The 25,614-nt window shown below is 42.2% G+C and overlaps 1 pseudogene; it reads left to right on the top strand.

The window, feature by feature from the left end:
* Positions 1-1,006: 1,006 nt before the first annotated feature.
* LOC116456768 (splicing factor C9orf78-like) lies at positions 1,007-25,614 on the top strand (annotated as a pseudogene).

The raw sequence follows: 25,614 nt of genomic DNA, 5'->3' as shown, positions 1-25,614 counted from the left end.
CAAGTTCTGTGTGATTGCAAAGTGGAGTCTTCCTATCACCAAACGCCACATGACCAACGTAGATGCATGAGTGCCAACGACCGAAAAATGGATGACCTGCGTCATTACATCCAGGGTAGGGTCTTACCAACAGTCACATCCTGAGAGGGTCAGGGCTGAAATGTTACTTTTCCTTCTTTATCTTCTGGATGAAGGAACTGGGTAGAAAGGAGGGGGGTGGGCTTAGGGAGTAGCTTGATTGCCAAGAGTAAAGGTGGCCTGCAGTCCTGGAACCTGAGTCCTGGGACTTTCCTTTTCAGGCTCTGCTGGAGTTTGGCTACCAGCTCTGCTTGTCTGGGGGATGTGTCAATGAGCCATTTGCGTGATGCTTTACAGAGTTAAGCCCATTATTTGGCCCTTATGCTGATTTTAAAAAAGCCCTGACAGATGCAATAGGAATACGTGAAGTGTCTACCTGCTGGGTGCCTTCTTAAAAATGAGGAGTTAAAGTCTGAGAAACTTCGCAGTCAAAATGTAGGGAGTTTGGCTGAGGAATGCCAAGTATTAAAGGAAAGTGTCCCATGGTATGTCTGAGATTCTCTGAGAGTGGGGCTGGCCCGAGTTCCTACCCACCAGCAATAGACAGAGGGCACCAGTTAAAATGTAGGGCTGGCCCCAGGCAAAGGAACACACTCCTCCCCGAGTGACTATTCCCTTGACTGAGCACAGCTTATTTCTTGGAGGTCAAGAGGCCAGCCTCCTGAGGACAATGCTGAGACGGAAAATCATATGAGGCAGCGGATGCTGAGAAGGGAGGGCTGAACCATCAGAGTAAAATCAAATTTGGTCAGGAAGTAGGGGAAGCACCCATCAGGGATGTGGGAACCCTGGGCAGTTGTTCTTACCCTGGGTGATTTTACCCCTCCTAAGGGACTTTTGGAAACTATTGGAGACATTGTTGATGGTTAAGACACAGGGAGGAGGATGGGTGTGCAACTTGAATCTCTCCAGTAGATAAAAGCTAGGGATGCTCCTCACCCTTCACAGTGCACAGGACAGCACCACAACAAAGAATAACCCAGTCCCAAATGTCAGTGGTGCTGATGTTAAGAAATCCTGCACTAAGACCAAAAAGCCAGATGAATTTGGAGTCACTAAGGAGAGGTGCAGGAGAGGCAGTAAGTGTCTTTCACAGATGGAATGCACAGAGGACAGTGCATCCTGAAGCACAGTGACACCGTGCCCTCCGGGCTGGGATTGCTGCTGCTGGCTGGCTGTACTGGGCTCCCTCCCACTTCTAGGCTTCTGGCTACATACTGTGCCTGCTTATTTGTGTGTCTAACAGACTTTGATGTTACAGAAGCTGACCTGAGAGCAACACAGAATGGAGACGTGTGGAGGGGTAACACTTCCTTAGTTTGAGCATCTATCCTAGACACTCGTGTTTAGATCTCAGCTCTAGAACTTACTGGGTGTGACTTGAAGCAAGTTAAAGAATCTCTCTTTTTCTAACCTGTATCCTGAGGATCATGATACCTATATTTTGAGGTTGTTTTGAGGATTCAATAAGATAATACATGAGTAGAATCTAGAAACCTGGTAATTGTCTTAAAACTAATACGAGTTTGCCAGCCCAGTAGTCCTGGTTATTACAGCTGAAGGGCAGCCCAGAAGTTCTCAGTCCTGGCTTCATAGCAGGGCAGCTTTTACAGAATTCCTCCAAGGATTCTGGTGTAATTTTCTAGGACTCTGTAGGTTGTGAGAACTCCCTAGAGGCTTCTAGTGGGTAGCCTTGCTTGAGAACATGGATCTAGTACTGTCCCTCGTCTTGCAGGTCAGGGAATTGAGACTGTAAAGTGAATTCCACAAAGATATATAGCTATTGTTTGAGGAGCTAGAATTAAAATCAGGTCTCCTGACCATGCCCTGGAGTCTTTCCTTCTACCTCTGTGTCTTCTTTGTTTGAGTGAGTAAGGATGAAATAGTAGGTAAGCAGGTCAAGACACCAGACCTAAGTTTTACCTGAGTTTGTCCAGTAACAAGCATGTCTTCCTTCTAATTAATCTGCACCTAATAATGCCTTCTCTTCCCTTGGCTTTATAACCAGGATAGCATGGGGTCCTGGAAATAAATGGTAGAAGGGAAAGGAAACCTAATAGACATTCAGCAGCTTCTATAAGCCAAAATTGTTCTAGGTGCTTTATTATGGTTGCTTAGTTTATTTTCACAATAGCCCTAGGAGGTTGGTATTTTTAGGTCTGTTTCAAAATGATGAAAGAGGCTCAGATGGATTTGGTCAGGTGCTCAGGGTCTCACAGTTGATAAGTGACTTGTGCTTAGCTCATAACTTTCCAAAGCCAATATTCTGTCAGAGTCCACCAGAATGTAACTGACACAAAGGCAGGGATTTTAAACATTTTTTTCCCCCTGCTATTGCTTACAATACTGATATCACACAGTAGGTACTCAATAAAATTTTGTTGAATTGATGAGTGAGTGACACCAAACTATACAGGCTGTACTAGTCTGTTCTTGCATTGCTTTAAAGAAATACCTGAGACTAGGTAATTTATAAGAAAGGAAGTTGAGTTGGCTCATGGTTCTGCAGGCTGTACAGAAGGTATAGTGGCTTCTGCGTCTGGGAGGCCTCAGGAAGTTTCCAGTTGTAAAGGAAGGCAAGGAGGGAGCAGGCACGTGACAGTGAAAGCAGGAGCAAGAGAGAGAGTGGGGAGATGCTAAACACTTTTAAATGACTAGATCTCATGAGAACTCACTATCATGAGGACAGTACCAAGGGAGACGGTGCTAAAGCATTCATGAGAAACCGCCTCCCCTTATGACCCAATCACTTCCCAATGGGCCCCACTTCCAACATTAGGGATTCCATTTCAATATGTGATTTGGGCAGGGACGCACATCCAAACTATATCACAGGACTTAAGACCTGGAGACTAGAGACTTTTGAGTCCAAAAAAAATACAACATAGAAGGAAAATTTTCCAATTTAATATTTTGTAATCCACTAGCTTTCAAAACATCTGCAAGGGAGCACAGTATATTTAAAACACCTCCTCCAAGCTGTCCGATGCCAGGTGTTGTATATAAAATTAAAGCAATATTCTAAGAATATGAGAAGTGTGTGTATGTGTGTGTGTGTGCTGTTACATTGTTAAGGGTATTTTTTAAAAGTTGTAGTTGAGGGGAGAAAAAGCAATTATATCTAGCAATTGTATTTTTTGTTTGTTTGTTTGTTTTGAGACAGTCTCGCTCTGTCTCCCAGGCCTGAGTGCAGTGGTGTGAACTCGGCTCTCTGCAACCTCCACCTTCCAGATTCAAGCGATTCTTCTGCCTCAGCCTCCCGAGTAGCTGGGACTACAGGCATGTGCCACCATGCCCAGCTAATTTTTTTGTATTTTTTTTTTAGTAGAGATGGGGTATCACTGTGTTAGCCAGGATGGTCTCAATCTCCTGACCTCGTGATCTGCCCTCCTCGGCCTCCCAAAGTGCTGGGATTACAGGCGTGAGCCACGGTGCCCGGCCAGCAATTTTATCTTATAGAGCAGTTGTCCCCAACCCCCAGTCCACAGACTAGTACTGGTCAATGGCCTGTTAGGAACCAGGGCCACACACCAGAAGGTGAGCGGGGGCGTGGTGAGTGAGCATTACTGCCTGTGCTCTGCCACCTGTCAGATCAGTGGTGGCATTAGATTCTCATAGGAGCATGAATACTACTGTGAACTGAGCATGTGAGGGATCTTGGTTGTGAGTTCCTTATGAGAATCTAATGCCTAATGTTCTGAGTGGAACTGTTTCATCCTGAACTGCCCCCCTCCACAGTCCATGGAAAAATCATCTTCCATGAAACTGGTTCCTGGTGCCAAAAATGTTGGGGGCCGCAGTTATAGAGTGTTCCAGCACACGGAGCCCAACCATGAGATGTGCCTAGTGAGAGAAGCTGACTCTGGGCATTTGGGAAGTTGGGACAGGCAGATTGCTTCTCATCTCACTGGGACAGAGCTAATCTGCAGGCTAACCAATATCCTTACATCCACCACTTTCCAAATCACAGCAACTTGCTCAGAAATGTACCTTTCTCATTCCTGCCTCTTCAGGATATGGCTCACGTAGGCACCCCAGAAATGCCTGCTGAGTGAAATGATGATGTGTCCCTATAGAAATGATATTTTTCTCTGCAAATGCACATGCCCCAGGTATTGCAAATCTATGATCTTCCCCCAAGAATAACCTCTGGTTCATTTTGGGTTGAGTCAGGATGTAACTAATTTTCACTGCTTTTGCAGTTTATCACATCCTTGCTTCATCCTTGCTCTGAACAGTCTGCTAAGATATTATGTCCATGTTGCAAGTAAAGCAAAGTAGGCTCAGAGAGCCTGAAGAATCTTCCCAAGGCCACTCAGCCAGGAAGTGGGAGCAGGAGGATGTCAGCCCTGCTCTACTGAACTTCAAGATGCGACCAGTTCTGAACAGTAAAGGACTAACCTTGAGCAGTGAAAGGTTTGGGCCTTGACTGTCTCCTGGGAGATCACCTCTAAGCACCTGGAATATCTTTTTTTTTTTTTTTTTTTTTTTTTTTTTTTTGAGATGGCTCTGTTGCTTAGGCTGGAGTGCAGTGGTGTGATCTTGGCTCCCCTCCTGGGTTCAAGTGATTCTCCTGCCTCAGCCTCCCAAGTAGCTGGGACTACAGGCATGAGCCACCATGCCTGGCTAATTTTTGTACTTTTAGTACAGAGGGGGTTTCACCCTGTTGGTCAGGCTGGTCTCGAACTCCTGACCTCAGGTGATCCATCCGCCTCGGCCTCACAAGTGCTGAGATTACAGGCGTGAGCCACCATGCCTGGCCCATTTCTATGCCAATAATGTGATTTATCATGGAGACCTTGGGCCACACTGTATCGGCTGGACCTCTGGAGGGACTGAAGGCTAAGGTCAGCCATGTGGGCAAGCAGTCAGGTCTATGGAATCGACCTAGACACCAATGTTCAAGCAAGCTCCCTTTGTTTTCAATCCTCTGTGCATGTTGCCATGTATCATTACTGGAAGGAGTGTGTGTTGTCCGTATAACTTTCCTAGGAGATAACAACCAGATTCTTGCACCTGAAACTCTCCCAGACCTTCCTGTATGTACCTTTTCCTGTTGCTAAATTTAATCTGTAATCTTTTCTCTATAATAAGCCATAACCGAGTCTCACAGCTTTGCTGAGTTCTGTGAGTCCTTCCAGTAAATTACAGTGATGACCTCCTGCACTCCCAACTTTCCATAGTTTTTCTCTGCAACCCTGATGTGAGGGACAGCAAGAAGGACTGATGGGGGACAGCTTACTGTTCAAAGACCAAAGGGTGTGGTTTGGATATCTGACTCCTCCAAATCTCAGGTTGAAATTGAATCCCCAGAGCTAAAGGTGGAGCCTAATAGGAAGTGTTTGGGTCACAAGGGACAGATTCCTCATGAACATCTTGGTGCCATCCTAATGGTAATGAGCGAGTTCTTATTCTGTTAGTTCCCATGAGAACTGGTTGCTTGGAAGAGCCTGGCACCTCCCTCCCCTTTCTCTGTCTCTGGCTTCCTCTCTGGCCATATGCTCTCTGCACACACCAGCTCCCCTTCACCTGCCACCACGAGTGGAAGCAGCCTGAGGCCCTAGCTGGAAGCAGATGCTGGCACCATACTTTTTGTATATGTTGCAAAACTGTGAGCCAAATAAACCTCCTTTCCTTATAAATTATCCAGCCTCAGGTATTCCCTTATATAAATAACAACACAAATGACCTGAGATGAGGCCAGACCGAGTGGCTGCAGGTTGTGACCAGGGCGTGGGTGTGGGGTGAAAATGACTTTCTGAATAAAAAGAAGCTTGAGCCCAGTGGACAGCATATCTAGCTTCCTTTGTTTGCTCTGTCAGTAGCAGGGTATAGCCCAAGAGACCTGCCCACTATCGTTGCCAGAGAATCACTCCCAGCACATAAATACTGAGATACTTTCTGCTGTGTCATATGCTATTAAAAAAAAAAAAAAGTGAAGTGGGTTTCCTGTCAAGTTACCAGTCATCACAGGGTGTCCCTCTCTTCTGCTCCCTCCCCGCTCCTCCTTTTCCTTTCTTTTATATTTGAGGCCAGTCTAAAGTGTATGAACTTTACTGTTTTAGAATTAACGACAGTTTCACGGGACTGGGATGAGGGGAACTTGGCTCTGTCGATAACTCTGATACCTGGATTTTCTCCAAGAAATGAATTTCTTGGTCACCCATCTGCTGCTCTCAGACAGCATGACATTACATAACCTTACATAGATATTTATCACCTAAAACCTGCAGATGAAGGGGCCAGGATTGCCTAGGATTCCCGTGTCCCAGAAGACCGCATCATTATTCCGGGCAACATTTGTAGCCCTTCTTGATCTTGGTTTTTATTTTTTATTATTTCCTCAGCTCTATGAAGATATAATTGACAAATAAAAGTATAGATATTTAAGACGTACAGTGTAATGTACAAAAATATATGTATACATTGTGAAATGTGTACCACAGTCAAGCTAATTAACATATCTATCGCCTCACATCGTTTCCTCCTGGGACAACAAGCACGAAGCTACATGACATTATGCTAAGTGAAATAAACCAGAAGCAGAAAGATAAATATAAACTCTCTTCTATGGGGAATCTAAAAACATTGAACTCCTAAAAGCAAAGAGTAGAATGGTATTTGCCAGGGTGTGTGAGAAGGGGGAATAGAGAGACAATCAAAGGGTACAAAGTTTCAGTTATCAGATGAGAAAGTTCTGGAGATCTAATGGACAGCATGGTGGTTATAGTTAATAATACTGTATCATGTAGTTGACATTTGTTAAGAGAGCAGACCTAGGTGTTCACTACACACACACACACACACACACACACACACACACACACACACACAGACTCATCTTGGTTTTAACCTTGGCTGCATATTAGTGCTCCTGGAGGAGTTTTTACAAAGTCCTGAAGCTCATCTCCATCTCCAGAAATTTTGATGTAATATTGGTGGGTGCTGGCACAGTAGTTCTTATAAGCCCCTCAGGGGTTCTTTATGCGCTGGTGTTTGAGAACGACACCTTGCAGCTTCATCCCTGGTTGCTGCCGTCCCGCAGACGCCGTGCCTTTTCCTGTCTACATAGCCTTCATGCCTGTCTACCTGCTGCACTCTTCCTTCTTTGTCTACCTGGTGGGTACTGGTTCACTTTTTATGACCTGACTCAAGTGTTGCCTTTTTAAATCTTTCTAGGCTGTCTGATGCCAGGCAGAGGGAATTGCTGCCTCATCCGTGTTCCTATAACACTTTCCAGACATTTGAAAATTCTACAGAATTGCAGAGTCTTTTGTTTATCAATCTGTTCACTTGAGAGTTGGGACTTTATCATGGTAATCTTTGTCTTCCTTTCACCTGTAGAGTCTGTGTCTGGTGTGGGATAAGCACTCAGTGAATTTTTAGTTTGATTAAATAGAGGTGCTCAGAATAGCTATCATGTCATTGAGGCTGAAATAGCTATTTCTTACAAGGCTGGTCTCTCTGCTTTGCTGTTACAGTTACTGCTTGGCAAATCAATGTGCCTCATTTGTGCAAATGCCGTATCCCCACTTGAGTGTTGAAGTATTTTGTTAATTGCATGATTGCCTGTGGCCACAGTGTGTTGTTTTGTGGTATACCAAGCCAGAATTTAAAACCAGGACTGCAAGGCCTATCGTCAGTGGTCTGCAACAAATCTGAGTATACGCAAATGCTAAAATGAGTCCAGGAACTCCATAGGTATATACAAAAACCCAGAAGAGAGATTCTGTCTTGCAGTCTTCCCTAAGGTGCTATGATTTTAAATTAAGGACAAAATCCATTATCTAATTGTAATGTCTCTTTTTTGTTCCTGTTGATAGAAAGTTTCTACTACAGTGTTGTTCTGTGAAGGGGAATGCGTGCTGGAGAGCTAAGCAGGAAGCAGGAGGCAGGAGGGACTCTCTGTAGCAATCAGCAGGTGTGCACTGATGGCTGGGCTCCTACTGAGGGCAGTGGAAGAGGTGGTTGCTTTTGGCGGGGCCCATTTCGATTGCTCATTGCCTGGAAATCTTCAATTGTAAATAGTTTCAGTGTTGTTCCTGTCAATAGGTTCTTGGAAGAACTGTTTGAGACATGAGAACACTAGAAGCAACATGTTAATCAACCAAGCTAATTTTTAGTCTCCTTCCCTCTGATGAATCTGAGCAGTTTGGTGACAGATGTGGGTCAGGTGGAATGCAAGGCACACAGGAAACAGTCCCTGGGTAGCCCATGACTTCCTGGAGGACAGAAGGAATGGAGGTTGGGCCAGTGCTGGGCATCTCTGAGAGATGACTGTGGACCAGAATCGGAAAGGGTTCACCAATTAACATTCCCTTTGCCTACTACAACACAGTCACGCCAGATAAAAGCTTTTTCTCTCTTAGGTAACTGAGTATGTAAGCAGCCAAGTATATCATGTCAGGCTGATATGGAAGTTCTTATTGCTCTGCCAACGTCAACATGCATTTTTCACCTTGTGGTCTAATACAGTGGTTTAATATAGATAGTGGTCTAACATAGAGAGTGGGAGCTTCCACTATCAAGTCCACATTCCAGCCAATAGGAAGTCAAGAAGAGAAAGGGAAGCTAGGCTTATTGTATGCCAAGGGCCTGACTCAGAAGTTACAACTCAGCACTTCTACTCCATATGATTGAGCAGAACATTGACACGTGTCTACACCTAGCTTCAAGAGAAATTAAGAAACCAACTCTTTGGCTGAATGGCCCCATGCTTAGCAAAAATATTTATCATCTGGGAGAAGAGATACTGGGGAAGTAACCAGCCATCTTTGTCTCATAGATGTTTTCCTAGCTACTGCCCAAACTCAGAAAAATAGTGAAATCCCAGAAGTACTTGAGAGTAAATTCAGAAAAAGACACATTTCCATATCTTAGATGCCATCTCAGAACAAGGAGGCAATAGTTGATGTTAAACATATTAGCATTCTGAGGTTGCCTAGAAAATCTCAGCATCCATAAACAACGTTCCCTGTGTGATGCATGTATCATACAATATTTAATGTTTATTCAACTTCTTAATATAATTTTGTGGGGAGAATGTTTGCCCAATATTCCCCAGAGTACTAGGAAGGTAGTGTGTGTGTGGGAGAGGTGCAGTCAGGAGGAGGATTGTATATTTCCATAAAATTAATTACCTAGGAGAAGACATAAAAATTGCACGAATGGAGATGCTTTATGTATAATTAACAGTTCCTATTTTTAAAAAGCCTTCATGATTTTATGTTTGTGTATAAATTTTTTTGTGTATATGTATATCTGTGTGTATATATATATATGTGTGCATATATATATGTATATACTCACCTATACTTAACATGATCCTTGATGTAGTCATGTGATATAGTTGGGGAAAGCGTCATTTCCATTTTATAAAAATGTGGTGATTAGATCTTGAACTTAAAGCCTGAGCCTGTAATAATAATAAATGAAACTGCTTGGTGGTGGGAGATGTCTTCAAAGCATAGGAAGATAATTTTTATGTGGAAGGAATGTAAACGTGTGCAGCTAGAGGATGGACTGTAGTGGTTTTAAAACAGGTCTGCAAATTCATTGGCATTTCTCTCATCCAGTGATGGAGTCCAATTCTCCTCCCCTTGAATATGGGCTGACCTTAGTGACTCCATAATACATAGAATGTTGTGGCAGTGACCCATCAAGATTTTCAACATTAGGTCATAAAAGGCTATGTAGTCTCTGCCTGACTCTCTTGCAATGCTCACTCTTAGAAACCAACTGCCATGCTGTGAGGAAGCCCAAGATGCATGGAAAGGATCCAGTATGTGTTCTGGCTACACTTGCTAGCGTGGTCTTAGCCAATAGCCTGCATAAACCAAGAGACATGTGAACCAGCCTTCCTAATGACTCCAGGCACAGACACTGCTGCCTGAGACACCCTGAGTGAGAACCACATAGCTGAGCCCAGTAAACCCTCTAACAAGGAGATGATAATAAATGATTATTACTCTATGCCTGGGAGATTGGGGTGGTTTGTTTCACAGCAATAAAAAGTAGAAACATATTTGGAAGCTCAGAAATAGTGGAAGATGTGGAATGCTAGGGATAACATTCATTGACTGTCAAGGTTACACAATTGGCCAAGTGACAGAAGGAGGGTTTGAACCTCCGTTTTATGATATTTATTTCAGATTTTTTTCCCACTTCTCAAAAGTTTCCTTCTTTGAATAGCCATTTAAAACTAGAACTCATTTGAGCTTCATTTACAGTACTTTTGGGATAAATCAAAGGTGTGTTGGATAGTGCAAGCAGCAATGGCAAGCATTCTAGAGATTTTGTTTTTCTCACACGTACACCAGGCAACAGAGTGTGCATGCATACACCTTTGTCCTTGCCCTACCTAAGTTACTCTCCTGCCCTTGCTTCAAATCTTTGCTTTCACAAGTCACAAGATATTGGCCTGAAACTTTCTCTCCTTTCCAGGAGGAAGGCTCTTCCTCAACTAGAATTGCATATAATTAGACATGCATAGTAAGTACTGTGACCTCAGGCCAAATGCTCTCATCTTTTCAACCATTTCACATATGTCATAGTTTTCAGATTGTTTTTACTTTTTTTCTTTGATTTTTTTATTGTAAAATATATGTAATATTTACCACTTTAATCATTTTTATATGTGCAATTCAGTAGCGTTAATGATATTCACAGCGTTGTACAACTATTACCACTATCCATTTTCTCTCTCTCTTTTTTTTTTCTGAGATAGAGTCTCTCTCTCTGTCACCCAGGCTGTGACCATAGTTTCCTGTTTGCTGAGTCCTCTTAAAATCTGTGTACACTGCTCCGAGGATTTGATATATAATATGTGCTTAATTATATGTTCAATTAAATTGAAGTCTGACCAGCACCAGGAAAAGCAGGACCAACACTTTCCTCACTTCAGATACCTTTATTAATGCTTTTCCAAATTTCATAAATAATTTAAAGCTGACATCTTAGTGCTGACATGTTGACTATTTGTTTTTGTAGGTAAAGCAATAGTCAATAGCCTAATTAATTACTTCACATGCTCTGATGTCTCATCACATAGCAGATGAATGTTTAATCATTTTTGTTATTTATTCATCAAGTGCTTACTTTGTGCTGGGGACTATGCCAACATCTTCACATGTCTGATCTTATGCTATCTTCTCAGATAGAAGAGTAGACAAGAATTGTTTTTATTTTCTCAGCATCCCTTTCCCCCGCTTTTTTTTTTTGGTAAAAGCATCACAATTTTCCTCTGGTTAAGTACCTTTTCCTCATTGTTTCTGGATGTGTTCATGGCGGGAGTGTTCATCCAGGTTCTCTGCAAGAACTTCGCCGGGCCCTGCCAACACTAGCCAAGGAAGTAGGCACTAATCCAGGTTAATTTGTTCAGACTCTTTCATGAGAACGGAAACTTGAGCAGAGCCTTACAGTGATGGCAGGCACTGGAATTTGAGCATACAGCAGTTATGTCCTGAAAATGTGCTCATTAGTTTTTGCAACCACATCCATCACCACTGGATGTGGTACATTTTTAGTACCTAGAGCAATTCCAGGTAATGCAGGCACTCAAAAATACTTGGGGAATGGACAAGCAAATGAATGAACCAATGCTCAGAGTATCTCTGATTCATGTATTGTCCAAAGCCTGGTTATGCAAATCTTTCTTTAATTTGCTGAACTCCAGGAATGTTTCCGTTAAGTTAGGCAGAGTCTGTTTCACCTGTTTTATAGCCAGGATACTCTAAACTGATACAAATGGATGCCATTGACTCCTCTTATTGATAGGGCTTTTTTTTTTTTTTTTTTTTTTTGGTAGTAGGAAAGGAAGTATAGGTATTGCCTATACAATTGACCCTTGAGCAACACAGATTTGAGCTGTGTGGGTCCAGGTATAGGCAGATTTTCTTCTGCCTCTGCCACCCTGAGACAGCAAAGACCAACCACTCCTCTTCCTCCTCCTCAGACTACTCAACATGGAGACGATGAGGATGAAGACCTTTATGATGATCCACTTCCACTTAGTAAATAGTAAACATTTTTTCTTTATGATTTTCTTAATAACATTTTTCTTTCTCTAGTTTACTTTATTATAAGGATATAGTATATTAATACATATAACATACAAAATATGTGTTAATAGACTGTTTATGTTATTGACAAGGCTTCTGGTTAATAGAAGGCTATTAGTATTTAAGTCTTTGGGGAGACAAAATTTGCATGTGGATTCTGGATTGTGCAGGATTTTGGAGTCAGTGCCCCTAGCCTCCATGTTGTTCAAGGACCAACTGTATCTACTATTTGTTGGAGCCTCTGTCCCACTTGTCCTTGTCATGCATTACCTCATTTGTCCTTCTCTGTTGAATGTTCCATAATTGCACCCTATCAAACATGGATGTTACATACTAAGTTATCTTTTGGGAATCAATGTCAACATAAAAAAAGAAAGAAATGTCAATGTCAAAAAAAAAAAAAAAGAAAAAATCAGCTTGTCCCCAGTATATGTTAGCCTGGAAGCACAATACTCTATTTGACATTTTCAGCGGGGTGTCATGGTGTGGGGCAGGGGGGGTCTGCCAATATTGGCATTTGAGCTTCCTATTTCTACCCTAGAAGTGGAGATGGAAATCAAACCAAACCAGCAGGCTAGTGTAGCATAGGACAGGGTCATTCACCATTTAGTAAACAATCAAGTACTTATTGTAAATATGGAACTTGCACTGGGGATTGGTCTGGAGCAGATGGGGACAAGTGGAAGCAACAGTGATTGTAATGATTACAGGGAGGGTTACAGAGGCAAGGGCCTGGGCATTTTTTGAGGAAGGAATCATTGGAAGTCATCTGTTCACTTGGTCTTTAGGAGCTCTGAACTCAACAGGTGGTTAGAATTTCTGGTAACGAATAGCCCATTACCAAACACCTCTTTAGGCAGACTGGACACCTCAGTATCTCCAAAGATATTTTTTCATAATTTATTCATGCTGTGACCTCCTCCTGAAATGGCTTACTTCAAAATCTTTTTCTCTGGGTCTTTCAGGGCCCAACAAAAAAATTAAAAAACTTATATCAGGGGTTTCCTCTTGGATTTCTAAGTAAGCAAATTGCATAGTGCAGAGCAGGAGACAAAGGCGCTGGCTTCAGACAGACAACGTTGTGAGCCCAGGCTTAGATGTTTTATATGCTGACATGATAGTTCACTTTCCTTAGTCTCAATTATCCCTTCTGTAATATGGGGATGATGGTGATAATAATAATAATACCTTTCAGGGTGATGGCCAGGATTAGAGAGGTACTTCTAGTAGCTGCCATATAATGGGACATTGATAATTGATAGCTCTTTTGTGTCAGTGCCACAGTCCAGCATAATTTCATTCCTCAGGATTCCTTTAATGGCATCATATAAGTTGCAGTCATTGTAACTTTTACTAGACTGACCTTGCTTGCTGATTTCTAGCCTCTATCTTAAATCATAGCTGCAGTTACATCTATATGTATCTTAATTTCCCAAGTTCCTAGATGGCAGAGATTAGCTTTAACAGGTATTGTGCAAAGGTACCCAATAAATGAATGCCAAACAAAATAAAAAATAAAGAGAAATATCTTTAAGTGATTTTTAGCTCTACTGGTTTTGTAGTTTTATAAGGTTTTAGCAGGTAAATTAAAGCTTATTTTTATGATTTTTAATTTTGCTTCTATAGAGCACTTCTAATTGATTCTTTTCCATGACATCATTTTTTAATATGCACAAACATCACCTCATTTGATCTCCTTGGTTCCTCTGCAAGGCAGATGTTATTGGCATTTCCTGATTATAGTTCGTGAACTGAGGCGCCAAGAGGCAACAGAACTTCCCAGTCATGGCATGGTGTACTGGGAAGCAGGCATGAGAGCTGATGTCTGTGCTCTGGCCTCTCTCCTGAGCTGGGCTGACTCCCTCGAGAAAGTCCTAAGAGATAATGGATGTGAAAATCCTCTATAGACTCCAGAGTGGAATATGAATGTAGGGGATTATTGCTATTATTTCTAGGGCAGGCAAGCTATAACCTCTTGTGGAACCATTTATCAACCAGGAAATCCTGTTGCTGTTCACTGAATTGTACCCCTGTGACCCAAAAGATAATGTATTTCCCAATGTAGTTAACTTAATACTATTGGCTGACCTGTACCTTGAACTGAGCTGGGTGAGTAATATTTAAATGCGGAGGCTGACAGCTCATAACCCACGGTGGCTTACTCCCCCTGTGGCAAGCTGCTGAGCCAGGGAGGGAAGAACTGTGGAATGCGGGGATGAATAAGGAGGGAGGGATGGTGTTCCTCCAAAAACAACCCATGGCTTAGATTTGTTTTTGATAGTTTGATGAAAGGAACATCTTTGTTCCTTTTGATTATCAAGAGTGCTCCTTGGGCTACCTCCCACAGACACACTTGGATTGTCAATTTCAGCTGCTCTCACACTGGGTCAGAACCATTCCATGTTGATTTAAAAACCCAGTGGGGGATCATCTGACTGGCATTTGATATTATGGTTCAACAGCCTGCTGGATCCTCCATATGCCTGCAAAAAGGAAAATGCTTGCTGGACACTTCTGCAGGCCAGAGGCAGTGGGAGGGGAAGGGAGGGTTTTTTCTGCTTTAATCTCTTAAATACAGAGCTGAAAGTACAACTGAGTCATACAATTAAGAGTATGTTTAAAATAGAAGGGAGTTTAGACATCAATGCAAAGACCCTAATTTTATAGACAAGGAAATGGAGATTCAGAAGGGTGAGCAATTTGCCGCACAACTTGATGCCTAAATTCACCAAATTTAAATGAATGATTCATCTAAATCAGTTAGATGAGACATTTCTTATTCCCAGTTTCCGATTCTTTTTGCTCTATCATGCTGCCAACTACTAAGGGTGACATCTGCCCACGCCCATGTAAAAGTGACCAAAAAGGGCAGTCCTTAGAGAATTATTTTCTCTTTTGTGTTCTAATAACCATCAATCAATCAATGAACAGACATGAGCTTTACGCTGCACCCGACACAGAGCTTGGAGCTGTAAAGGGGAACCTAAGATCTTCTCAGTGAAGTGACAACTTCAAGTCATGCTAAGATAAACCAGACATGGTGGCTCATGCCTGTAATCCCAGCACTTTGGGAGGCCAAGGCAGGTGGATCACTTGAGGCCAGGAGTTCGAGACCAGCCTGGCCAACAAGGTGAAACTCTGTCTCTAGTAAAAATACAAAAATTAGCCAGGCATGATGGCAGGTGCCTGTAATCACAGCTGTTCAGGAGGCTGAGGCAGGAGAATTGCTTGAACCCGGTAGATGGAGGATACAGTGAGCCAAGATCACACCACTGCATTCTAGCCTGAGTGACAGAGTGAGATTCTGTCTTAAAAAAAATGATAAAAAATAAAAAACATATTAAGAGAGTGACCAACTACCAGTATAATTGTTGAATAATGGGTGGAACACACTATATTATTTGGGTATTAATTTAGGCCATTGCTTCTCATGTTTTTCAAGGTTGATACAAAACCAAAAAGAGTGCTTTGTTTCTGGACCTTTGGGTAGAGAGGGCAATAACTAATCATGACTGATCCTCTATGGGTTCTGAACCAAGTAAAAAATAGCCCCAGGAACCAGATAATAATTCTAAGGAAGCCAGTTTTATTGCCAGCAAAGCTGCAGTTGGACAGTTGAGCTTGGCACCATGGCTGAAATGGACCATGTTACCCAATGCAGGACCTGGAAAAAGCATATCCCATGGGGGCAGGATGCAGAAGACAGCTCACATGTGACCCTGATGAAAAAAAAGGTGGGAATTAGAGAAGACACAGAGTTTGGGCTCCAGAAAGGGAGAGGGAAAGAAAGACATGTGTTGTCCTGTCCTAGTAAGACGAGCCTCACCTCCTCGTGAGAAGTGGAAAGGACAAGGAGAGGATGAACATTCCTATTGCAATGGCCAAGGAAGGATCATGCAGAGAGGAAGAAAGGTTCTCCTATAACTTTAAGAAACAAGAGTGAGTGCAAACAAAATGCAGACACAAAACTATTGAGTAGATTGTGGAATCTATGCTGCAGAGATGGAGAGAGGATATAGGATCCTCCATTTTTGTTTTTTATTTTAACTTTATTCTTGCCTGTGGTAAAGTACATATAATAGAAAACGTACCATCTTGACCCTTTTTTAGTGTACGGTTGACTAGGATTAAGTATATTTCCATTGTTGTGCAAACAATCTCCAGAATTTTTTCATCTTGCAAAAGCGAAACTCTGTATTTATTAAACATTAACTCCCCATTCCTCATTTTCCTTAGCCCTGGTAACCATCAGGTCTCTATGAATTTGACCACTCTATGTACCTCTTATAAGTGTAATCACACAGTATCTGTTTTTTTGTGACTGACTTATTTCACTTAGTGTAATGTCCTCAAGTTTCATACATTTTTTAGCGCGTGTCAGAATTTTCTTCTTATTTGAGGTGGAATAAAACCACATTGCATGAATATGCCACATTTGGTTAATCCATTCATCCATCAGTGGACATGTGGGTTGCTTCCACCTTTTGGCCATTGTGAATAACACTGTTAGAAACATGGGAACATAGGTATACAAATATCTCTTCAGATCCTACTTCCAATTATCTTGGATATGTACCCAGAAATTGAACTGTTGGATCAAGTCCCCACAATTTTGACAAAAAAGCTTGATGTTCTCAAAAGATTAAGTAGAATTTGGAGACCAGAAATCTACAGATTTGCAGAGTAAGAATGGATGTGCTCTGCTTTCCCAGGGGATGAGCGACCAGGTTTTATTTATTTATTTTTTTGAGACAAGGTCTCACTCTGTTGCCCGGGCTGGAGAGCAGTGACATGATCTCGGCTCACTGCAACCTCTGCCTCCTGGGTTCAAGTGATTCTTGTGCCTCAGCCTCCCGAGTAGCTGGGAATACAGGCGCATGCCATCATGCTCAGCTAATTTTTGTGTTTTTAGTAGAGATGGGGTTTCGCCATTTTGGCCAGGCTGGTCTCAAACTCTGAGCTCAAAGGATCCACCCACCTCAGCCTCCCAAAGTGCTGGAATTACAGGCATGAACCACCATGCCGGCTGTGACAAGGTTTTAAATAGCAGTAAGGAAGGGTTAGGGAGGCAGTATGGTCCTTACTAAGGAGTAGCCTCCAGAGGCTATGAAAAGAGCCTGTGGCCTTGGCTGGTATGAGAGTAGGAGGGAGAAGGATTCCTGCCTCTCTTCGGATGGCAAGGGATGAAAATGTGGTGAGGACTCAAATTTGTACCCAGGAGTGTGTTTTGTTTTTAATTCTTATCCTAAGTAGGGTATACATTTGCTTGTAAGTGAAGGGTAGGGATAGAGGATGTAAAATATCTTTTGTTTAACACAAAGAAAGGAGGGGCGCAGGGTGGTTCTAAAGATTCCACAATGCACAGGATACCCCCACAGCAAGACTGAAAAAAGTGGGATTTGTTATGTGTTCTGCTGAAGGTAGAGTCTAATTTCCTTTTTACAAATACCTGCTAAGATGCCTATTCCTGTCTTATTTTATTGATTAGGTATGTGAGAGGTGGCTGTCCTGAATGATTTAACTGACTGCCCAGAGATTTAGTGCTAAGATGAGGTGTCTTGACTCCTAAGATTATTTCCTGTTGTTTGCACCTTAAAGGGTCAGATTAAAAAGAGGTCACTGAGGATCACAGTTACCAATAAAGAAGGAGAAAGAATGAGTATGTATCCTGTGCTCGCTGTTCTAGGTGAGCACTGTTCTGGGACCAGCTCTTTACTGCAGTTTGGTAAATTGAAATTCAGAAAACCAAATAGCTTGTGAAAGGTCCTGTTTGAACTCAGGCATATATTCAACTTGGCTCTTATCTTTAAAACTCACTGCTCCTTTTTAGAAAATGAGTGATTAAAAAATTAGTTCAAAAGCTTCAATAATAAGACAGTAATATCTAGACACTCCAGTCTTCTATTTATTCACTGAAAATAGTATTTTGAGTGCCTACTCTGTATCACATGCTGTGCTACGGGCTGAAGGTACACTGGTCCTCTAGACACACTCTCAGATCAGTTGAGCAGGGTGAGGCAGGTTACTAAAATGCCGTTGTCTTACACTCCAAATATCCCATAGACACTGTGTGTTTGTGTGTAATTGTGTGTGTGTGTGTAAGACAGCTCCCTCATGTTTTGATGACTGAGCACTGTTTGCTTTTCTTCAGCTGTTTACCTGCAACCTCTTGATCTCAGGCATTTTGACATGAGTCTGTGAGGATGATCAAGGGACAATTCTGAGTGCAGCATCATATTAGGCAGCAGAGTTGCTGTGGCTCGACAAAACTTGTGTGCTTGTGTGCCTTCCCTGAAACTGAGTGCTTTCCCTTAGGGGAATAGGGGAGTGAAAAAGAAAACAAACACTCTTTCTTTACTCATTACACTTTACTTCTGGTCACCAAAATGTGTAGGTTTTTTCTCACCCACAGTAAGGAATTCTCTGCTTCTCAATGGGCACTGATTGTGTCCTAATTTAACTCAATTCTGATGCTGTCTCTAGATAGCATCAGATTCCACCAAAAAGGGTAAGCTTCACAACACTGCACCCCATTTCAGATGCCAGTCTCAAGTAGTGGAGCCCCAGGTTATCCACAGCTCCTGTTTAACTTGGCTATGAATGAAACTAAAATATTGCACCCCAAAATATACTGCTTTGACATATTTTGAGATGGCTGTTCAGAGAGTATGCAACCAGAGGGATCTCTGAAAGAGCTGTCTTTCGTAGGGGAGATTAGCATCTGGAGAAAATATCTGCATTGATGCTGCCAGGCTTTCTTTGAGGTCCTCCCTTTTCCAGGTCCAGAAAACATTAACCGAGAGCCTGACACTTTTAAAGGTCTCAAAGATACATTTACCAACTATTCTCTTTGAGGGCTGCTACCTGTGAGGTTTCACCTACATAACAAAACCACCTTTGCTAGCCAGGCCTCTCTTTTCTCCCTCCCATAACCTGTATTGTTATTATTACTCAATTTACCACCATAACCTGTTTTTGGCCATGCTTCAAGCCTCCATTCTTTCTGTAACCTCAAGATGGTAGATAAGCCTCTGTAACCAATTGCGGGGTTGGGGTAATCATTCTATGATTCTTCTCCCTGCATGTTAATAAATGTGTATGCCATTTCTCCTAATAATCTGCCTTTGTCATGTTAATGGAAAACACAAACTCTGTAAAAATATTTTTTTAAATGTTAATTCTGAAACAATAAGAATGACCACAGGCCTGGGAAGCAGGGTCCTCAGGCTCAGGGAGTACTGAGAAAGTGTGTCCAAGGCTGTTGGATTACAGTTTGGTTTCATACCTTTTAAGAAGGTGAGAGTTATAGGAAAATATATAAATCAATATGTGGAGGATATATATTGGTTCAACCAAGAAGATGGGATGTCTTGAAGTGGGGGCTTACACCTTATAGGTTCAGAGATTCTTTGATTTGCAATTGGTTAAAGAAATAAGGCTCTGTCTAAAACTTGGAATCAGCAGAAAGGAATGTCTTAAGATAAGGATTTATGTAGCAAGGGTGATGGCCTGTGGGTGTGACTTAACCCTTACCTTGTGTGGCCTTAGGTCTTGTTTATAATTTGGTATCTTATTGCTACAAATAGTCTTTTTGTCAGCCTTATGATCTCTATTTTAACATCAATGCTGGTCAGTTATTATGTCTAAACTCCAAAAAGGAAGAGGTACAATGAGACATGTCCAACCTCCTTTCTCTTTATGGCCAGGAACTCAATTTTTTAACATTTCTTTGGAGTCCCCTTGGCCAAAAGGGTGTCTGTTCAGTTGGTGGGGGGCTTAGGATTCTATTTTTAATTTACAATCCGTTGACTTTTAGTGAATCTTCAAAGAGCAAAGGGGAAGGTTTCTCTTAACCCCTAGAGCTCCCAATCAGAGGTTCCCATGATGCCCTCCTTGTGTTCAATCATTTGCTAGAACAGCTCACAGAACTCATGAAAACACAACATATTGGATTACCAGTTTATTACCAAAAAATACAACTCAGGAACAGCCAGATGAGGGGATGTGTAGGGCAAGGGGTACGGAAGGTGTGTGGAGTTTCTGTGCCCTCTCAGAGCAAGGCTACCCTCCTGCACCTCCACATGGTCGCTAAACGGAAGTTCTGTGAACCTCTTTCTTTTGTCTCTTTCTTGTGGGTTTTTTGGAGGATGCATTACACAGGCATAATTTATTAAACCATTGGCTATTAGTGATCAATTCAACCTTCAACCCATCTTCCCTCTCCAGAGGTCAGAGGGTGGGGCTGGAAGTTCCAACCCTGTAATTATGTGGTTGGTTCTCCTGGCAACCAGACCCCATCCTGTAGTTGTCTCTGGGTTTCCAATAATCACCATATTCACATAAGCTCAGGTGTGTGTGAAAGGAGTTTGTAATAAATAACAGTTGACTCTACTCTCACCTTTACTGCTCAGCTCACTTAGGAAATTCCAAGGGTTTTAGGAGCTCTGTACCAGGAACTGGATGAAGACCAAATACATACTCCTTTTTATAAATCACAATATCCTATGGAGTATTGAGGTTAAGCACATGGACTCGCTGATCAGACAGACCTGGGTTTAAATCCCCCATTTACTACCTATTTGGATTTGAACAAATGGCTTAACTTCATTGAGTCTCTGTGAAACTGTCTTTGCAGAGATCATGACAGTGGGGGAAATCTCGCATGACTGACTCCATTTTGCCTCTAGCCTCACAGCCTGGCTGTCTTCACTTATTGCTGGACACAGGCCAAGCTAACTACAGGAGAAATTTAGTTTATAACTTAACTTTGAAGCAAGGATAATAGCAGCCCCTCCTTAAAACTGATCCCCTCTTTCTCTGGGGGCTAAAACCACCTCTGTAAGACTAATAAAAAGCTACTAGATTGGGATTATGGGAGGAGCCCGAATCCTGCTAAAATGTAGTGATAGTTTCCATAATCCCTTACTGACCAGGGGTCATGTGGCCAGAGGTCACAAGATTTGTGACTTCTCCAATCGTTACTATAAATAGCATCACTACTGGGGAACCTAAGATTGATCTTTGAGCTATTTTTCAGACATTTGCATTATATCAACTGCTGACCCCACCTAGATTTGTGACTCATGATTCAACTTATCTTGTGGCTTCCCAACCCAGAAGCAGACTCAGTGCAGGAGGACTGTTTTCCACGCCTCTATGATTGCACCCCCAACCAATCAGCAGCATCCATCCCCCACACCTCTGCCCACCAAACTATCCTTGAAAAACCCTAACCTCTGAGCCTTCAGGGAGACTGATTTGAGTTAAAACTCTAGTTGCTTCGTGTGGCTGGACTCACATTAATTAAACTCTTTACTGCAATACAACGGTCACAGTGAATTGATTTGTTCTGTGCAGTCGTCAAGAAGAACCTGTTGGGTGATTACATCTGCTTCTTCATATGTAATGCAGAGATGTTCAGACTTAAGACCATGTCAAGACACTTATGGGAGGCCTAAATGAAGTGATGTAAGAAGCATTCCACTCCAGAGTAACTTGCATTGACACCATGGGGCCTGAGGTGGGCAAGGAATAAAATGCTTAACAGAAATAGTACAAATACAAATACCAGGGCCTTTAGCAGCAGTTTCATTCTCTGAGCCAACAGGGGAAGGGGCAGATGGAACCAGCCGTGGGCATGAAAGATGAGAATGAAGTGTCCAAGGGATCTTCAAGGACAGCAGAGGCATTGCGTAGGGGCAGCCTGAGCAAGTCCACATTAGAAACCTTCTTGAGACTGTCCAGAGGGTAGGGGACACACTTTCAGTCAAGTCTTGTCTTTCAGCATGATGAGTGAGCCAGAAAAACAGTGATGTCTTTTTTTACCCCTAGGCCAGGGAAACCACAGTAAACATACGCAGCATGTTATGGCTGACTGAGAGTCAATGCTAGCAATTTCAGACAGACCCAATGTTATAAATTGACCCAAGGCTATTTCAGGGGCCCTGGGATAACAGTGGTGGAAAGTGCCCACAGACAGATGGGCAATGGCTTCAAATATTAGTTTCAACACTAAGTAGCATATTTGGAAAGTCACGTAACCTCTGAGCCTCAGTTTCCTCATCTACAAATTGGAGAAAATACTGTTTCATATGGTGGCTGTGGGTCTTAAATATAATCAAGTTTCCAAAAGCAGTTTCCAAACTGTCAATCCCTGTGCAGATTTGAGAGGTTGTTATGTTATTTCTAAGTAGGCAGTGCTACTGTGGATTTTAGTTTAGTGGAAAGAAATTCTACTAGTTCATGCTCTACATGGTAGAACCTTTGACCCTTATATTCTCATTCATCAAACGCCTTAAACTGTGGAGGTGCCTAGAGTGGCAGAAACAGAAAAATCTATCACCTAATTCAAAGCATCGTTTTCTTTGTAGCTCACTGGAAAGGGAGTGGAGAGCACTTCTTTTGTTGGGTTTGCTTAATTCAAGAGGGAAAAAGAAAGTTGCAAATGAGAAATGCAAATCTAGGAAGACATCCAGCCTCATGCCTGGCTTTAATAATTGCTCAAATAAGAAACTCTAGTATCCATCCATACCTCTCCACACATTCACTCACATATTTAGGGTCTAAGTTTGTGTTCAGTGTCACTGATGGAAAGATCCACCTTAGACTTATTCTATCACTGCTTTCTGTTTATTTTTCATTATTTTATCACTATTTGTTTTACTTCATTTGGGCTGCTATTACAAACTACCATAGAATGGGTGGTTTATAAAAAACAGAAATTTATTGCTTACAGTTTGGAAGGCTGTGAAGTCCAAGATCAAGGTGAGTGCAGATTCGGTGCCTGGGATGGTCCATTTCCATCAGGACATCCTTCTGGTTCACAGATGGCTATCTCCTTGCTGTGACCTCACATGGCGAAAGGGGAAGGGAGTTCTTTGGGGCTTATTTTATAATGGCACTAATCCCATTTGTGAGTATAGATGCTAATCTACCTCTAAAACCTACCTCCAAATACTATCACATCTATATTATGTCCCCCCACATTTGGGATTATGTTTTAACGTATGAATTTCGGAGGCGCATAAACAGTCTATAGAACTATTTGAAATTATCTTACTGTTTTATTTATTTGTTTGGTTGATTACTATACTGTTGCCTAGTGAGGAGAACGTGGAATGATCCCTAAGGTAGAGCAGGAAGCTGTCAAGAGAAGGGAAAAGGTGAAGGATTCCTGGAGGCTGCTCAGCAATCCATCTAAGAGAAAATGCAAAAGAACCTGTTAAAGATCTCTCCCTACACTGGTGGCCTGGGGAACAACTCACATTTGGAGAATTGAAGAAATCTTAAAACGCAAGCATATTAAGCCCTTTTTCCCCAAATCACTTAAAGTATCTAATACTTATTAAATATTTATATGTGCATGTATTAGGCATTGGGCTCAACACTCTACCCACATTATTCCATTGAGTTTTCACAGCAAATGTGTCCTATTGTATTCCCATTTTACACACAGAAAAACTGAGGCTCAGGGAATTGAATGGACTTGCCCAGAGTGTTAAGTGGTGGATCTGGGAAGGGAGGCCAGTGAGCCTGACTCAGAATTTGGTGCTTTAAACTATCATTGGCAATTGCACATGAATTGTCTACCTTTTCTGACAGCTTCATAGAGACATGTAAAAATATTGGTGCTCCTCATGGATCTATCTTGAGCCCACTTTTATTATTCTTACCTTACACACTTACAGGGGGGTTGATCTGTTATTTCCTCTGCATCAAATTCCATGTTTATGTTTTTCAGCTTCATATTTCTGTATCCGGCTATCTGCAGCTGTCTTTATCTGCTTCCCTATTTAAACTTCAACTCAACATATTCACAACTGAATTTACTCCTTTTTCTCCAAATCTTCTTTCCCTCAAATATTCCCTGCCATAGTCGAATGATGCCCTCAACCAGCCAGTTGCCCCAGGGGGAACCTGAAAATTATTCCTAAAACCTGCTGTGTTAGGCTGTTCTTGCATTGCTATGAAGAAATGTCTGAGACTGGGTAATTTATAAAGAAAAGAGATTTAATTGGCTCACAATTCTGTAGGCTGTACAGGAAGCATGATGCTGGCATTTGATTGGCTTCTAGGGAGGCCTCAGGAGGCTTACAATCCTGGTGGAAGGCAAAGGAGGAGCAGGCATGTCTCATGGCAAAATTAAGAAGCTAGCAAAGTTGTGGGAGGGGTTGCCACACACTTTTAAATGACCAGATCTTGAAAGAACTCACTATCAAAAAGATAGCACCAAGCCATGAGAGATCTGCCCCCATCATCCAAACAACTCCCACCAGGCCCTACCTCCAGCATTGGGGATTACAATTCAACATGAGATTTGGGTGGGATAAATATACAGACTGTATCACCTCCCTCCCTCCCCATATCTTGGAATGTGTTCTTCTTTAGTCTTGCGCCACTATATTTTGTCCATTCTGGTTGACATTGCCTGTTTCTTATTTTTCATCATTGCAGCTGTTTTTAAACTGTTTTTCTTATCTTTATTATCAGCCTCACAAGTCTACCTCACTTAGAGCTACTAGAAGTTGTTTTATAAAAAATTCATACTTAAATGCAAACCTCAAGGCACAGTGGCACTGTGGCTGGACCACAGGGCTGGTGCCACCATGCTGGTCACCAGGAAGACTTTCTGTTGGCACTGGGATGACTGAGAGTCAGAGGAAGATGAAGATGACACAGAGGAGGTTCAATTAAAACTGGAATAGACCAGAGAAGTACATAATATAAGGAAGAGATTCAACGGGTGCTGTGGCCCTGCTGTTGGGAAAGAAGTTATAAGAAGAGACCACTCAAATCCCTTTCAGATGAAGACAGGTGATGTGGATATGAAGAAACTGAAGGAAAAGAGCAAAGATAAAATCAGAAAAGAGGAAGACTTTCACTTGGGGACATCATTTTCTGCAGAAACAAACTGAAGGGATGAGGATGCAGACATGATGAAGTACGCTGAGACAGAGCTAAAGAAGAGGAAAGGGATCGTGGAACATGAGGAACAGAAAGTCAAGCCAAGGAATGCAGAGGATTGTCTTTATGAACTTCCAGAAAACATCCACATTTCCTCAGCAAAGAAGAACAAGAAGATGTTTTCCAACCAGATGCTGAGTGGCATTTCTGAGTTGGACCTTGGCATCAATGCTAGATAAAAACTATCATTTCTTCAGAGGATGCCAAGGTCCATCTGCTGGCAGAGTAGCAGAATAAGAAAAAAGACAGTAAGCTATCCTTCATGCCTACCAACATGGCTGTGAATTACGTGCAGCAGAACAGATTTTATCATGAGGAGCTCAATGTTCCCATACAGAGAAACACAGAAGAACCCAAAACCAGACTCTTGAGGGTAGGCGACACAGAGAAGCTAGGCGACACAGAGAAGGCAGAGGCTGAGAGGTTCCCTCCTAACCGCAAGCATCCTGATAAGCAGAAGGCCGCTGATGACTATCGTTATAAAAAGGTCAAGAAGATGAACAGGCAGTACTGA

This window comes from Hylobates moloch, unplaced genomic scaffold (genome assembly GCF_009828535.3).
Source record: "Hylobates moloch isolate HMO894 unplaced genomic scaffold, HMol_V3 SCAFFOLD_17, whole genome shotgun sequence".
In the NCBI taxonomy this organism is placed as follows: domain Eukaryota; kingdom Metazoa; phylum Chordata; class Mammalia; order Primates; family Hylobatidae; genus Hylobates; species Hylobates moloch.
This window is presented reverse-complemented; position numbering and strand designations above follow the sequence as displayed.